Consider the following 14,405-nt stretch of genomic DNA (forward strand, 5'->3'; position numbering starts at 1 on the left):
GTCACCCAGCTATATGAAAAGTGCTCAATCTTAAAGCATTCATGAACGGCTTTCATTTGATACCCATATTAAACAAATACATCCTAAGGTTACCCGGGTCCACGTTTTGGGGCCACGCCCCCTTTATATATCAAAATATTTTTTACCCTGTGACCATCCCTGGAAGATATCCAGTGCGTGTGTAAAATTTGGTTACGATCGGCTTATTCGTTTAGGAGCCAAGTGTGTCTATAGGTACATACATAATTTGAATTTTATATATATAGATGAGTTGTTTTTGCGGCCCGTCGGCTTTTCATCCGATGGCGAGTTCGTCGGCGAGTCGATATGAAGTCATTTGGCAAATTCGGTGATGACGTTAAGCAATTTTGCAATTTCACTACTTTTAAAACAATTAAACTATTTCTTATTTATATATGTACATTTATTAATTGGAATTTACGAATTTATCAAAGGAACTTACTTGGACATGATTCCATGAAAGTACTTATTTATTAAACGCTCACTCAAAATTTTAAAGCGCACACAAAATGAAATTGTTAAATATTAGTAAATAAACTCGATGTTTTTCTAAACATAGATGTTTTGACTTGACATCAGATTCATAAAAACATTGACATATTGCTCTATATGTCGATGTTTTTTACATCCCTATTATTATTGCCTTCGATGGGCGACCGCTACTAGAAAAAAAAACAAAGTTTTTTGTTTTTTTATTTTTTGATATTGGGTTGTACTGGGCTTGAACCCAGGCCCTGCGGAATGGTAGCGCGCACTGCTAACGACTACACCACAGCGGTCGTTTTGTAAGCAGTCTATTTTAATGCTATTAAAACATTCATGGGTGGCCGTTTTGGCAGTCCACTTCCTACTATGTATTTCTAAAGCCTATTTTCGTTACCTTAGTGTTTCATCAAAATTTTTCCAGTGCCTACAATTAACATAAAAAACCCATTCCATTCAAGCCGCTGTGTTGTTTTAGTGTTCTTAAATTTGTGTTCCTCTCAACTCGTCGTTGAAAACGTAGGTACATATGTAGCTGGTGGTGCCTGGGTGGCGTTGTTTGTTCGCGGCGTTCTCTGACAACAAATAGCCGGTAATTTTTCATCAGAAGCACGCGAGGCGGCGAGTGTGTCTTATTATTTCTACTCAAAGCAGCTCGAGGGGCATGTAAAGTTTATTTTATATTTTTGTACTGCTTTTTTCGCAAACCTTTGCTTTTGAGCGGTGCCCTTGTCTGGCGGGCGATTAATGAGTGTTCGCCGCTCAATCGCCGCGTTTTTAACAACCGCCGATACATAACTACACACTTAAATATAATTACTTACATAAAACTATTTGTTGGCGCTTTTTAAGTTTTGCGGCAGTTATGTAGATATGTTTGTTTGTATGCATGTCGCTATTTTTGTTATTATTATTGTACACTGCCGGAACAAAGTATTCGCACAGCAAATTTTTCACAATATATGCAACAATTTTAATTCTAATATTTTTCCGCTAATTTCGTATAAAAATATGGTTCATTCTACAACAAAAAACATAAAAATATAATTCCTAAACTTTGTGCAAAACTCGCGAAAATTCAGCAAGTTTTCATGAAAATTTTCAACTTAACAGATTTTTTAGAATTTTTTTGAGTATGCAGATTTTTATTATAATAAAATGCAAATTTTAAGTGGCTAGGAATTACTTTTGATTTTTGGCATTTGTTTTCACGTAGTCTCTTTCATAAAAAATAATTTTATATGGAAAAAATGGAAAACATCTTCAACAAAAAAATATTTTCAAAAATCAACGCGATTTTTGACTAACTCCGAACTTGCATTATTTTACTAGACTTTAATGGGCTGCAAAACTGCATACTCAAAAAAAAACTGTAAAAAATCTGATGAAAAAGTTGAAAATTTTGATGAAAATTTACTGAATTTTCGCAAGTTTTGCACAAAGTTTAGGAATTATATTTTTATATTTTTTGTTGTAGAATGAACCATATTTTTATACGAAATTAGCGTAAAAATATTAGAATGAAAATTGTTGTATATATTGAGAAAAATTTGCTGTGCCAGTACTTTGTTCCGGCAGTGTATTTATTTGTTGTTAATTTATTTGTATGTATATGTATGTATCTACACTTTCTGTGCACAGTATTGTTATTATTGTTTGTAGTTTTGCCGGCCTCTTTTTCGGCACGTCACATACATTTATACTACGCTTACAATATAGCGTTTGTGTTAATGCCGACCGCCAATTTAATTTACAAATTAATGCAATAACCATTATACGCTATATATTTATTTACGCCAAGTGAAAATGAGTTGGCGGCACACAACAACAACATGCCGACAAACATATAAAGCAAACTTTGCCGACTGCAACAACAACCACTATTGACTACAAATTGCACATTGATAATAACAATATTAATTAGCGGTTAAACGTTCTTGTTGTTTTTGTTTTTTAATTTTATTTTTTAGCTTTGCATTAAAAGTACATGTGATCGCGCTTAAGGTTGTTGTTGGCGTTGTATTTCAGCTGTAGCATTGTTAAAATGAAATAATAGTATTTTTTTTTATCAAATACGCTGTGAATGATATCAATGTTGCGGCAGCTGACGGTGTTTTTTTTTGATATTTGACGCTAACAAAAATAAAAAAACGCGAAAAAAATGCTGCGGTTTCAATGATGTTGCGGTTTTTCACCTGATATTTATTTATAAGGGTTGTAGCTTAACTTATTTCCATTAATTAGCGAAATTATATTTAATTTGCATTGGTATAACCACAAGTTAAACAATTGCATGTATGTATAATGTTGAAGCATTTAACCCTTTGCGTTGCTATGACAGCGCAAATTATAATGAAATTCCATGCAGGTAAATTGAATTTTAGTTGAATAGATTTAATTTGTTTTTACGAGTATTTTAAGGTCAAAAGTTAAATAAAAAATAGTACATACAAATTTTGAGTGTGAGCGAAAAGTATGTTAGCTTCTGGGCTCTTCGAACGAATTTGCTCCTTCACAGTTTTTCAAAAATGAGGCTGGATGTGGCACTATGCCAAAACTAGTTTATTTGCAAACCAAATTTGACAAAGGATGACGGAAATTGGTTTGAAAACAAACCATTTTTTTTTAAATATGGAAACCTTGCTCATTTGAACATTTCTAATATCCCTTCCTCGCATAAATAGTTATTGGTAGTTGGTTGGTTGGTTGGTCGATGTGGTAAATTTAAAAATTGCCAAAAGAAACCGTTCGTGACTCTTCATCTTCTTCGCTTCCTTTAATCCCAAGCGGCACATATGGGCATTCAGCACGCCTGTGCGCCATGGCTCTGGATCTGTTACTGGCAATCGGTTTGAGCAGCTTCCAGCTTACCCCGAGTTGCTTCGCCTCTCGATCGACTGTGCTTCCCACGTTTCGCGCGGTCGGCCGATAGGCCTGCTCCTGCCGTAGGGCTTTTTCGCGATAATGTCGTCTTTTTTGCGAAAAGTGTGGTCTATCCACTTTCATTTCTGTCTTTCGAGTGCCGATGTCAGTAGGCTCCATGTTAGCCTTGTTGAGCAAACTCCTTATTTGAGAGATCTGTTTACGAAAACTGCCTGGTTATTGCAGTAGTAACTTTCCAGGCTGAACTGCCATACAGCTCTATCGAGAGCACATTGGATTTGAAAAGCCTAATCTTTAATCTTTAACCTCGGCCGTACCTAGTACTATAAAAAAGCTCGAAGAACGTGCAAGTCTCTGTCCTCTAGTTTGTTATCATCTACAAAGGCATACTTAACCTGGTCTTGCCACTGCAGAGACGGTCTTCATCTTTCTGCGGTATCAAGTGTTTTCAGTTATGAAACGTTTTTGTATATTTGTGGGGCACAAAGATCCAATTTCTGCCCTGGGTTTAGGTCACGCCATTGAAAGTCACCTTATTTGAAACCGCGCTTGGTATCGAAAGGCTCGCATAGGTCCGGGCCAATTTTGATGGAGCTCTAGCGATTTCTTGGAGTAGTTTTTCACGGTTATGCTTCTAAATTCCAAAATAGCCGCTTTTACAGCACAATAGTGGCTTTATAGGTCCTCGCCCCGGCGATATTTTCCAAAATTCGTTGTGTGGTGAAGTCCTGGTCTATAGCGACGTTTTTCGACTCCGAGCGTTAAGCTTTTACACACTTTTCTCGATACAATCTCATGCGGTAGTTGGCGTATTCGGCTGGTTCGCCGCTTTGTTGGATCGCAGAGAGCATGCTTACCTAAATTTAAAACAGCAGGAATGCTTTCGTCCACTTATGCTCTGCATTGCACTTTACTAGCTACACATACCGTCTTTATATCTTTGGGAACTCGTAGCATTTTTTTTGTAGAATTTAAGTATGCAATCCTTTAGCACAGAACATGCACCCCTTCCTCAAATACAGGTAGCTAGCGTCTTTACCTTCGGCGACACTCCTCTTCGTATTAGTTGATTTCTTGTTCTCACCGAACCCGAAAAAACTTGGTTCTAGTTAAAAAGAAATGTAGCGCGCCGTTGCTCGTGAGTATCTAATCCCGTGCCGCCTAGCGGAAGCTTTTCACACATGCGCGTCTATACCAATTATTCAATGATGCTCAGAGAGAGCTTTTACTCTATGCGAGCCCACATAAAATCTACAGAAAGCTTTAAGGGAGTTTCGCCCAAGGGCGCTGTTTGGTGCATCACGGTAATAATTAGAGAAAGCTTTAACCCTTTGCGCGTCCATATGAATTCTATAAAAAGCTTCAGAGAGCTTCTCTATTTTCAGCTATGACTGATGTGACCAACTATTTCATATCTCAAAGAAGTACAATTTAGGTTGGGTTAAGTTAACGCCGCGAGACGATTACGAAATTTCGAATGCGGCTAATTTCGATCCCTGAGAGCTCAGTGTTTGTTCAGAAGTGCGAGCCAAACTGCTTCCATCTTAGTCTCGCGAAGGTTTGACAATCTAAAAGAAAGTGTGGAGATGATTCCACATCATCTTCCTCTTGCCAGCTGATATAAAAGGATCAGTTGAAATTCCTAGTCTCACCGCATGAATACCAATCGCCTGTCAGAACCCCCATCACTAGCCCTTGAGAGTTAACGTGTTTTAAAGTGCTCTATAAAAACATTTGCTGCAGCAGAGAAATGTCTTTATGTCACAAAAGGACCCGGTTTCCCTTAGCCTAATAGCAGTTCGTGCTACGACAATTCTGTCTGCAATATCCGCTGGCGCCGTGTTCAACATATGTATGTTAAGCGCCAGTCTAGGTGTGGTTCGTAATGCTCCGCTAATTCCTGTTTTACAAGTGTAGCCTTCTCTAGTGAGTTCCACCAGACAAGGGCTCCTTGAAACAATATAGGCTTAAATCTGGTTTCCTAGAGCTAATGAATTAATTTGGGAGAGAGCCCCACCTTTTACCGATAGCTCCCCTATAGCAGTACAAGGCAACCGACGCCTTTCCTACCCTTTCCTCAATGTTAGGCTTCCACGAGAGCCGCCGTTGGTCAAAAAGGGGTATAGAAATCGTCCCTGAACCAAAAGTTCCACATCATCTACATTGGCGATCGCCCGACAGCCCACTTTTTCCAGTTCCTCTAGAAGGTCGTTAACAACCGCAATCCAGAGCGGGGGAAAGAGCACACCATTTTGTTGAGTGCTCCTGTTGACTCTGCACTGTACAGGTCTATCAGTCTCTCTAGCGTTCTTAGCAAAAGTGTTTTTAGCAAAAACGAAGAGACTGATAGGCCTTAAATCCCTAGGGGAAACATGAGAGCCTTTTCCGGCCTTCGGAATAAACGATCCTCACGCAGTTCGCATAAATAGGATCCCACCAATTGCATGACACCTTCAGAGGCCTTTGCAGTTGCGCCGCAGGTATAATAAGTACAGGACCTGGGGGGAGATTCTGTAACCGATTAGCGACAATTTTTGAATCGCTATCGCACTTTTTGACGCAAAAACATTTATGTCATGCGGCAAAGAGTGCGATAGCGATCCGAAAATTTTCGCTAACTGGTTACAGGATCCCCCTCCTAAAGTACATACTATCGCAAAGAAGTGCATTTGACTGTACTTCGAAGTACGAAGTACAAGAGCGAAAAAAGAAGAACTGTACTTTCGAAAGAAGTACCTCCCTCTGATCATCACAAATTCAATTGAAAATTACAAAGAGCCCTTTTCCACAGGCTCCACTTTGACCATGAAGGCAAGAAAAGCTGTTCGGTGAAATTTTTTCAAAGATTTTTGTTAATTATACATATACGGACTCGCACAGAAGAATAAGAGCTCTCGTCACTGTTTTAACTTATTGTAATGGTTATAAGAAAGCTTGGAATTCTCCTTACTTGTTTTTCATTTTTGAGTGTGAGCCTAGAAACATGCTAATATGTACCAGCTGAGTATAAGTCTGTGTTAAGTTAGATTTATGTGCCTGCTCGTGACGAATCATCTACAGTTTGGAGAAAGTAGGAACTTCATCAACATTCTATAGCTCTGTTCGTGTACAAACTATCCAATAAAATTCAGTACTAATTTTACTGGATGGAAAGACAGAGAATTGACAGAGCAAAAACGTCAGCTGAACTTTCAAGTTTTACTGGATTTTTATTGGATAAAATTTTACTGGTAACTATTTGCTAGTAAAAAAAGCAGCTGACGGCATAATGCTTAATGCAATTTACATCACCAGAAGAATTGTTTTTGGTGCTTTTAGAGTTGCAATTGACAAAATAAACCTACTTAAATATATACTAAGATGGGAAATGCTATTTTTCTTAGAAAATTGCGTCAGAAAATAACAAATTAATCATCTGTTCATAAAACTTGCAACTTCTTGCTGGTTTTGCGTTTTCGTACTTTCTTGCATATTTCTCTCATTGGGAGTAAATATTTCGTCTATTCCAATAGCAGTCAAAACTTACAGGAAGTCGTTCCTATTGACAGAAAACCTGTAAGTGGGAACACTTTTGAGAGAGTAACTGAGCAACTGTTCCTTGTCAGAAGCTACAGGATTTAGTCCGGAGTTTTTTTTCCCTGTAAGTTCATGAAAAGTGTCAAACGATCAGCTGATTTAGATGTTCAAACAAAAACAGAAAGCGGTGAAAGCAAAGAACCTTATATTTGTTAAAAAATGGAAGTAAACAACGAAATACTTGAATATATATAGATTTTAATAATTATTTAGTGATATTTCAGCCAAATCAGTGTTGTACAAACCGACTACCGTTTTTAGAGGAAATAGTGCTTTTTGCGTTCCCATGCACTTCTGCATCTGTTCTCCTTTTACTCTCACTTGAGAGAGTAAAATTGTAGTTTGGCAGTTCCACAGGTTTTAGTCCGAAGTTCAAAGGAACAGACTAATTGGCTTACTCTCCGTAATTTGGTTACTGGCAAGTTACTGGCTACTTTTTGTTGGAGAATACGAAAGCACAACTTATGCCTTATTCCCCAACAGTGAAGCGTTATTTAACGCTAACGATTTCTATTTAAAATGAAAACGCGTATCAATGTCTGCATTGGTACCTATGTATCTTTGCGGCTCATCTGCTAGGCACCTTTTGATTGAAAGTCGGTTCAAAAGAAGATGGCCGAAATGTATTAAAAATTCTTCGTATTTTATCTGATTTCTGTATGCCAGATTCTTTTAAAAAATTCCATTAAGAATTCCACATAACACTTGAATTGGCATTTACCGCACTATAATAGCGGCACGTGGCCGCTAATGCTGCCACAATCTGATGACATCGACCGAGCACCAGCTGGCAGAACCAGTTGACTCAGCAATAAAAATTTATACAAAAAAAGATTCCAATAAGAATACCAAGAAAGACGCAAATTACGGCTGTACATTTGTAGATATGTATGTATGTATGTATATAGTCATAGGTACATTGCACAAACATGTAAAAGAGTTATACAAATATCGATAAGCAAATCAAAGGTCAAAAGATATAACAACACAATGAGATTTGAAAGGTGTTATTAACTTGGCGCCTTAATCAAAACATTTTAAATCTTTTGTTGTACCACTGAGATAGCGTTAATTGCTTTTTTATGGAGATGGATATAAAAATATACATATACATACTCGTACATATTAATACCAAATAAGAGTATATTCAAATGCAAAAATCACCGCAATATTTTTCGTTTTCTTTAACTGCTAATAAATAGTAATAAAATGTGCTAATTTTCAAGCGCCAATAAAATTTGCTGCCACAAAGCAATTCCACCGAAATCTATCACTAATGCATTGTGTATTCAAAAAAAAAAAAACAAAAAAAAAACAAAAAATAAAATCAGCTCATAAATATTTATTATCTTTTATTTTGATTGATGCCAGATTTTATGAGTATTGGTTGTACTTTGGCGTATTCTTAATGCCTGCGGTTGAATTAAATCATTTTTAGTGGTCGATTGAGTTCATATCTGTTTTTTATTAACACATCATAATGAACATAACTTATTTATAGACGGTCATAAGGCTGTAAATAAAGCAATCTTAATTGTTAAGGTGCTAAAATATTTTCAGCTATTAATTTATGGCACACACGAGTAATATTTAATAAAGAATTGGCGTCCAAAGAAGTGCGATGTGATATACGAGGGAAACTACAGCACGGCTACAGCAAAAAAGCGATCGAGTTTTCAAATTTTAAAAAGAGGAAGTGAAGTTTTTATTTTTTTTTCTCTAGTCAATATCGCTTGATAAGGTGAAACTTTTTCCTATTACCCGTCTAGCTGCGGTGGCCATATTTCAGAAATAAAAATAGAGTACTGGATTTCATTACGTATATATAATGGTGAAGAGTTATAAACTAGACTCTAGTCCCATTTAAATCTTCAGCGATGGTTCTGAGCTATAAAAACAAATTCGGCAGCCACATCCATTCGGAATAACTATTTCTATGCACAGAAGTGCGTCTACCAGATTACTGCAGTGTCTTCTAAATATAGCTAAGATATAAAAAATAAGGCTGTTTTCCTGTAATAGAACACTCCATCTCCAGTGCAACAAAACCTCTTAGAAGGTAGCAATTCAAGGAAGAATGCTTCTATGCAATTGGGCCACGCGATGCATTAAGAACAGGCATGGGCAGAGAGTTAGCAGGTGCTAAAAGAGCGTAAGCGTCGCGTGTACGTATACAAGCGAGAGCGCAGCGATGAGAACACGACAGCATGCAAATGAATTAGGCACACTAACACATTCTCGCTTTTAGCTCACGCTTGTTTGTGGTAGTGCCCACCTCTGATTAAGAATCTAGTCTGGGTTCCCGGGCATAAAAATATACCTGGAAACAGCATTGGCCCGGAAGGGAACTAATCTGTAGCCGTGCAGCAAACTATTTTCAAACGAATTATGGCTCAGATCCGTTTCCATTGATCGTCTCTCCATTGGCTCATTCTCTGCCACTTCCGACAAATACGACAATGTAATGTGAAGCATCTCTTAAACGAATGCCCAGCGGACTAAGGAGTCCTTGAGTTTTCACAGCCTTCTCCGCTGCGTGCCGGAAAATATATGGATCCTTTGCATAAGAAAATAGATGTATTATACATCGGGTTACTCTAATATATCACAATGGAGCCTTCTGACTGAATTGTGACTCTTTACACTTCCTACAGAGTGTGGCAGTTATATGCTATGGTGAGTACCTACCGCGATGTATAACCCGTAGAACACAATAAGCTTTGCACAATCTTCATTTTAATTTGTTTTTCTACCTTGATAAGAATGGTGAATGCACTCATTTCGGCAAGGGAAATGCCAAGTTTGAGCTTGCCAACATATTTGTATTCTCTGCTCTTTCTTCACAATTTGTTATAACTAGGCTGTAATATAAATATGTTAATGTCTGACATCGTATCAAAAAAAGTACTTTCAAAGGACAAGTTTTGAAATAAAGAACAAAATAGACTTTTTTGGAAAAATAAATAAAGTCAAAGTACGGATGGTCACCACATGTATGTATAGCTGACCATATAATATGAGAACTTTTCTGCAAACTCATGAAAATTTAGCTTAGCTTTAGTCTTCATATTCATCTTAATTTTAACCCTTATCTTAATCTTAATCTTAATCTTGTGTTCACACTAATTCTTCATTTTAATCTTAACATTAATCTTAATCGTATTCTTAATTTAAATCTAAATCTGAATCTGAATCTTATTCTTAATTTAAATCAAAATCTTAATATAAATCCAAATCTTTGTCTTTGTCTACATCATAGTCTTGATTTTAATCTTAATCTTGATCTTTATATTCATCTTAATCATATTTTTAATCTCAATCTTAGTCTTAGTTTTAGTCTTAAGCTTAATATTAATCTTAATCTTAACTTTAGGCTTAGTTTTAATACTACAATCTTAATTTCAATACAAGTAAAATCTTAACCTTAGTTTTAGTTTTAAGGTTAGTCTTAGTCATAGTTTTAATCTTAACTTTAGTCTTAATCTTAACCTTAATCTTAAACTTACTCCTAATTTTTATCTTATTCTTAAACTTAATCCTATTCTTGATCTTGATCTTATTCTTATTCTATATCTTAATCGTAATCTTAATTTCCATCTTAACCTTTATTTGAATCTTAGAATTTATCTTAATCTTAACCCGAATCCTAATCTTAATCGCGCCTAATCATGGCCACCATCCCATCCCTCCTTCCGGCGCTTTTTCTTTTAAGCCGAGTTTTGATTTACACCAAACCAAGCCCAAAGAAGTTTCAATTCAAAAAGCTTTACCTGCAAACGCACCATTGCCTACAGCCTTAATGGGCGCGTGCCAAAAACTATCGCCTTTACACATGAAACATAATCGAATAGGAAAGTCACACTTAAAATTACCTTAGAAAATTAAAAATTTACTAAAATGTTAAGGTGCGCCTCCCAACAACGAAGTGTCAGCCACACGATTACTATTTAAATTTGGTGAAATGCAGTTAAAAAGCGTTGGCTGCCAATCAAGCAACGCAACGAAACGCAGATAATGGAAATTCAATTAAAAGGGCAGACAGAAATATGAAATTGAAAAGCGGATAGTAAAAAAATAAAAAATAAAATAAGCACTTGAAAAATACCACAAAAAGCCAAGTAACAAGCATTACGACATTAATGGCTCGTTATGTGGGACGGGTGATGAGCGGGTGTGAACTGTAGGTCCATGCCCAACGACACAAAAGAGTCATAGAAAATTATGAAATTTTCCATTTTTACCATTGCTGCTTGGGTAATTGCATGTCCGTCTGAATGTCTGTTAGTCTATCTGTCTATTCGACTGACTGCTTGAGTGCTTTGCTCGACGAAGGCCAGGCAGCAAGAAGTTGTTGAGTGGAACAGGCCTTAGATGACTGTGGATATTGGAGCCCATGTTCATATACATATGTACTTACATACATATTTGTATGTGTATGCAAATGCTGAATGGGTGATTAAAAAGTAATTTTTGAAATTAAAATTGTATGCCTATTCGACAGTTGTCGAATGACAATTTTGAAAGTTAAAAGACCGTTGGGCGTTTACAAGTAAATGACCATTGAATTGGATAGTTCAATGGGTGGAGGTAACGGAATGGAGCGTGAATTGCAGTTAATGGGTTAAGAGAAATTAATTTTTATAGCTCTATTGAATTTCGAGCAAATTTTGTAATAAAATAAATGAGCAGTATGGGTTTGAAGAACTGGATATCAGCTTAGTGACTAAGCATTCAATGAAAAATAAAATGGGAAATTCATAGAACAGCTTATAATATATATATATATATATAGCTTATACGCTTGCTACTTGTTTGTTTAACAAAAAAAGGCTTTAAAATTTATGTTTTATTTCCTTTTATTCGAACATTTTTAATTAGTCAGCCATAAAAGTATATATTTATTTGATTACCTCGAGGCGGTAATAACAGCGGCAGCAACAACCTCATAAACCCATTCAAAATGCGAATCAATTATGCAAATTATGATAGAGTTGAAAGCAAGCAAGCGCATGTGCGAAGCGAGAAAAAAAATTAATGCTTAAATAGTACTATACATATGTATGTAAACTAAGAAATGTTTGACACTGGCTTGGCGATATTTTTCTAATTTGAATTTTTAGATAATGTGAATGAGAAAAATTGCTGTAATGATGAAGTACGTACTAGCTATTGTATTGTTTGGTAAACCAAGCACTTCTTAATTGCAAAATTTTGCGTTACATTGACCTATTTTCAGAGTATAGATAGGTCACAGTGCTAGTGTGTTTCCCGAATTGGCTATGACGAAGAGTGTTTCTTACACAATTTGTTCCGTCCCACAGTGCCGCTTAAGTGGACAAAAATCGAGAAATTCGTTGTCTGTAAACAAATTTTATACTAAGAATTTCAATCAGAGCTAGCGATGCTTAAGATCGTTTCACGTTTTTTACTTCCATATATATAGTAGAGGACTACAAGAATAAAAATTTTAGAATAAAATTTAACACAGAAAAAACTATGTTTTTTTAACAAAAATTAAAAAAAAATGTAACTTTTAATAGAATGCCTTTTGTCGCCAACAAAGCCTTCATGGCCCGGAATGCACCATAAGATTACTCTGTTATTGGTTCCTAGTTGTAGCTTTTTGCAACTGTCTACTAGCTTTGACACCGTTTTGCAAGAGTGAAGTGCACTTAACGCTGCCTGGCTATCCGATATGCTGTTTACTGTTGCCCCATTATTCCTTCTGCGAAGACATTCATGACTTCAATTGTGAAAATTTACGCCTGCAATATGGTTGGGCGTATGCCCATCGGAACGTTTTTTTTAAACCTAGATCCATAAACGCCGGCCCCAGTGTTCCCTTCGTCAAGTTTGGAACAATAAGTGCACCAAACCTGAGATCCCTCGCTGAATATGGCGTCTGTCGTTTTAAAGGTATTATTACCTTATAGGGCTTTATAAAGGTCAGCTTTGTTAAGCATAGAGTCTGTGACTTTTACTGCGGAATCATTTATGAATGGTTTTAGGACACCCTAATGACCCCTTATGTCCCCGCTTTTCAAACTGCTTAGGTTCGGCAGTATCAGTGCGCGTTGGCCACCGTTCTGGCCACACATTTTACCTTTTTACCTCAAGGACGCATTTTAGCCAAAATAGTTAATTTTTTTTTTCGGTTGTAAAATATATACTATACGCTTTCATTTTCATAAAAAATTTGGGCTGATAAAATCTTAGTAGTAATTTTTTAAAATATTTAAATATGTGACTGGTAGGACTGGTCTTTCATACATACATATGTATTAAGTAAAAGTTTCCATAGACAAAAATTACAGCTTTTTCTTATTTTTTTTTTTTCAAAATACTAAATATTTAACAAGAAGTTACTACTGAAATCTTATATATAAATACGCAATCATGTTTTCTTTACACCCCTTTTACGGCTAAACTATATTTCTGGAGTATAAATAATTATATATCATTAGAAAGATATTTTGATGTTGATGTGCAAACAATATTCAAAATTACAAATTAGTTTAACATAAAGCGAAAAAATCAATTCAAAAAAAAAAAATACATGATTGGGGCGGATATGGCGCCTAGATGTATGCTTTAATATTGATACTGAATTACAGAAACGTGCTAAGCCGCAGTTAAGGAATAAGATGCATGTCCGTACATGAATAGACTAACCCCCCAATTTTGTGCACTTGACAAATAATCAACCTTGACTATTTGCGCCTTAAACTATGCCGCTAAGATTTGTCTGTATTTGGTGAATTTGTTGTGCATTTTTAGAGCGCCTAAAATTGAATTTTTGCAGCATAGCTTTGGCGCATATTTATTGAAAAAAAAAAAATAGCCAAGCTTGACAATTCGTCAAGTGCACAGAATTGGGGTAAGACTCAAACAAGGAAGAAGTTAAAGTTGAGTATGTAGAAGAAGAAAAGGATAAATGCAAAGATTAAAATAAAAGTAAAGAAACCTAAACATAAATACAAAGACAAAGAGGAAGGTAAACTTCAATATTTAATATAATAGCAAAGGTGGGGGTGAATATTTAGATCAAGATCTGAATTAAAGTAAAAGAAGGGATAAATATAAAAATCTAAAGATAAAAAAACAGCAGACACAAGATAGAGACAAAAAATAGAAAACGATAAAATTGAAGAATGACATGTTATGTTGTGTTGTATTGTTCTGTGTTGTGATGTCTTGTGTGGTGTTGTGTTGTATGGTTTTGTATTGCTTTGTGTTGTATTATATTGTGTTGTGTGGCGTTGTTATGTGTTGTTTTGTGTTGTGATATGTTGTTTTGTGTTGTGTTGTGTTGTATTGTGTTGATTTGTATTGTTTTGTGTTGTTGTGTTAGGTTATGTTATGTTATGTTTTGTTATGTTATGTTATGTTATGTTATGTTGTGTTGTGTTGTGTTGTGTTGTGTTGTGTTGTGTTGTGTTGTG

At 35.9% G+C, this 14,405-nt stretch overlaps 1 protein-coding gene across 4 annotated transcripts in view; it reads right to left on the reverse strand.

The window, feature by feature from the left end:
- LOC118739080 (protein naked cuticle-like) overlaps window positions 1-14,405 on the reverse strand; it is a 236,991-nt gene that overhangs the window by 53,118 nt on the left and 169,468 nt on the right. The window lies entirely within an intron of this gene.

Source organism: Rhagoletis pomonella, unplaced genomic scaffold (genome assembly GCF_013731165.1).
Source record: "Rhagoletis pomonella isolate Grant_MI unplaced genomic scaffold, Rhpom_1.0 Rhpom_scaffold_00005, whole genome shotgun sequence".
NCBI lineage: Eukaryota > Metazoa > Arthropoda > Insecta > Diptera > Tephritidae > Rhagoletis > Rhagoletis pomonella.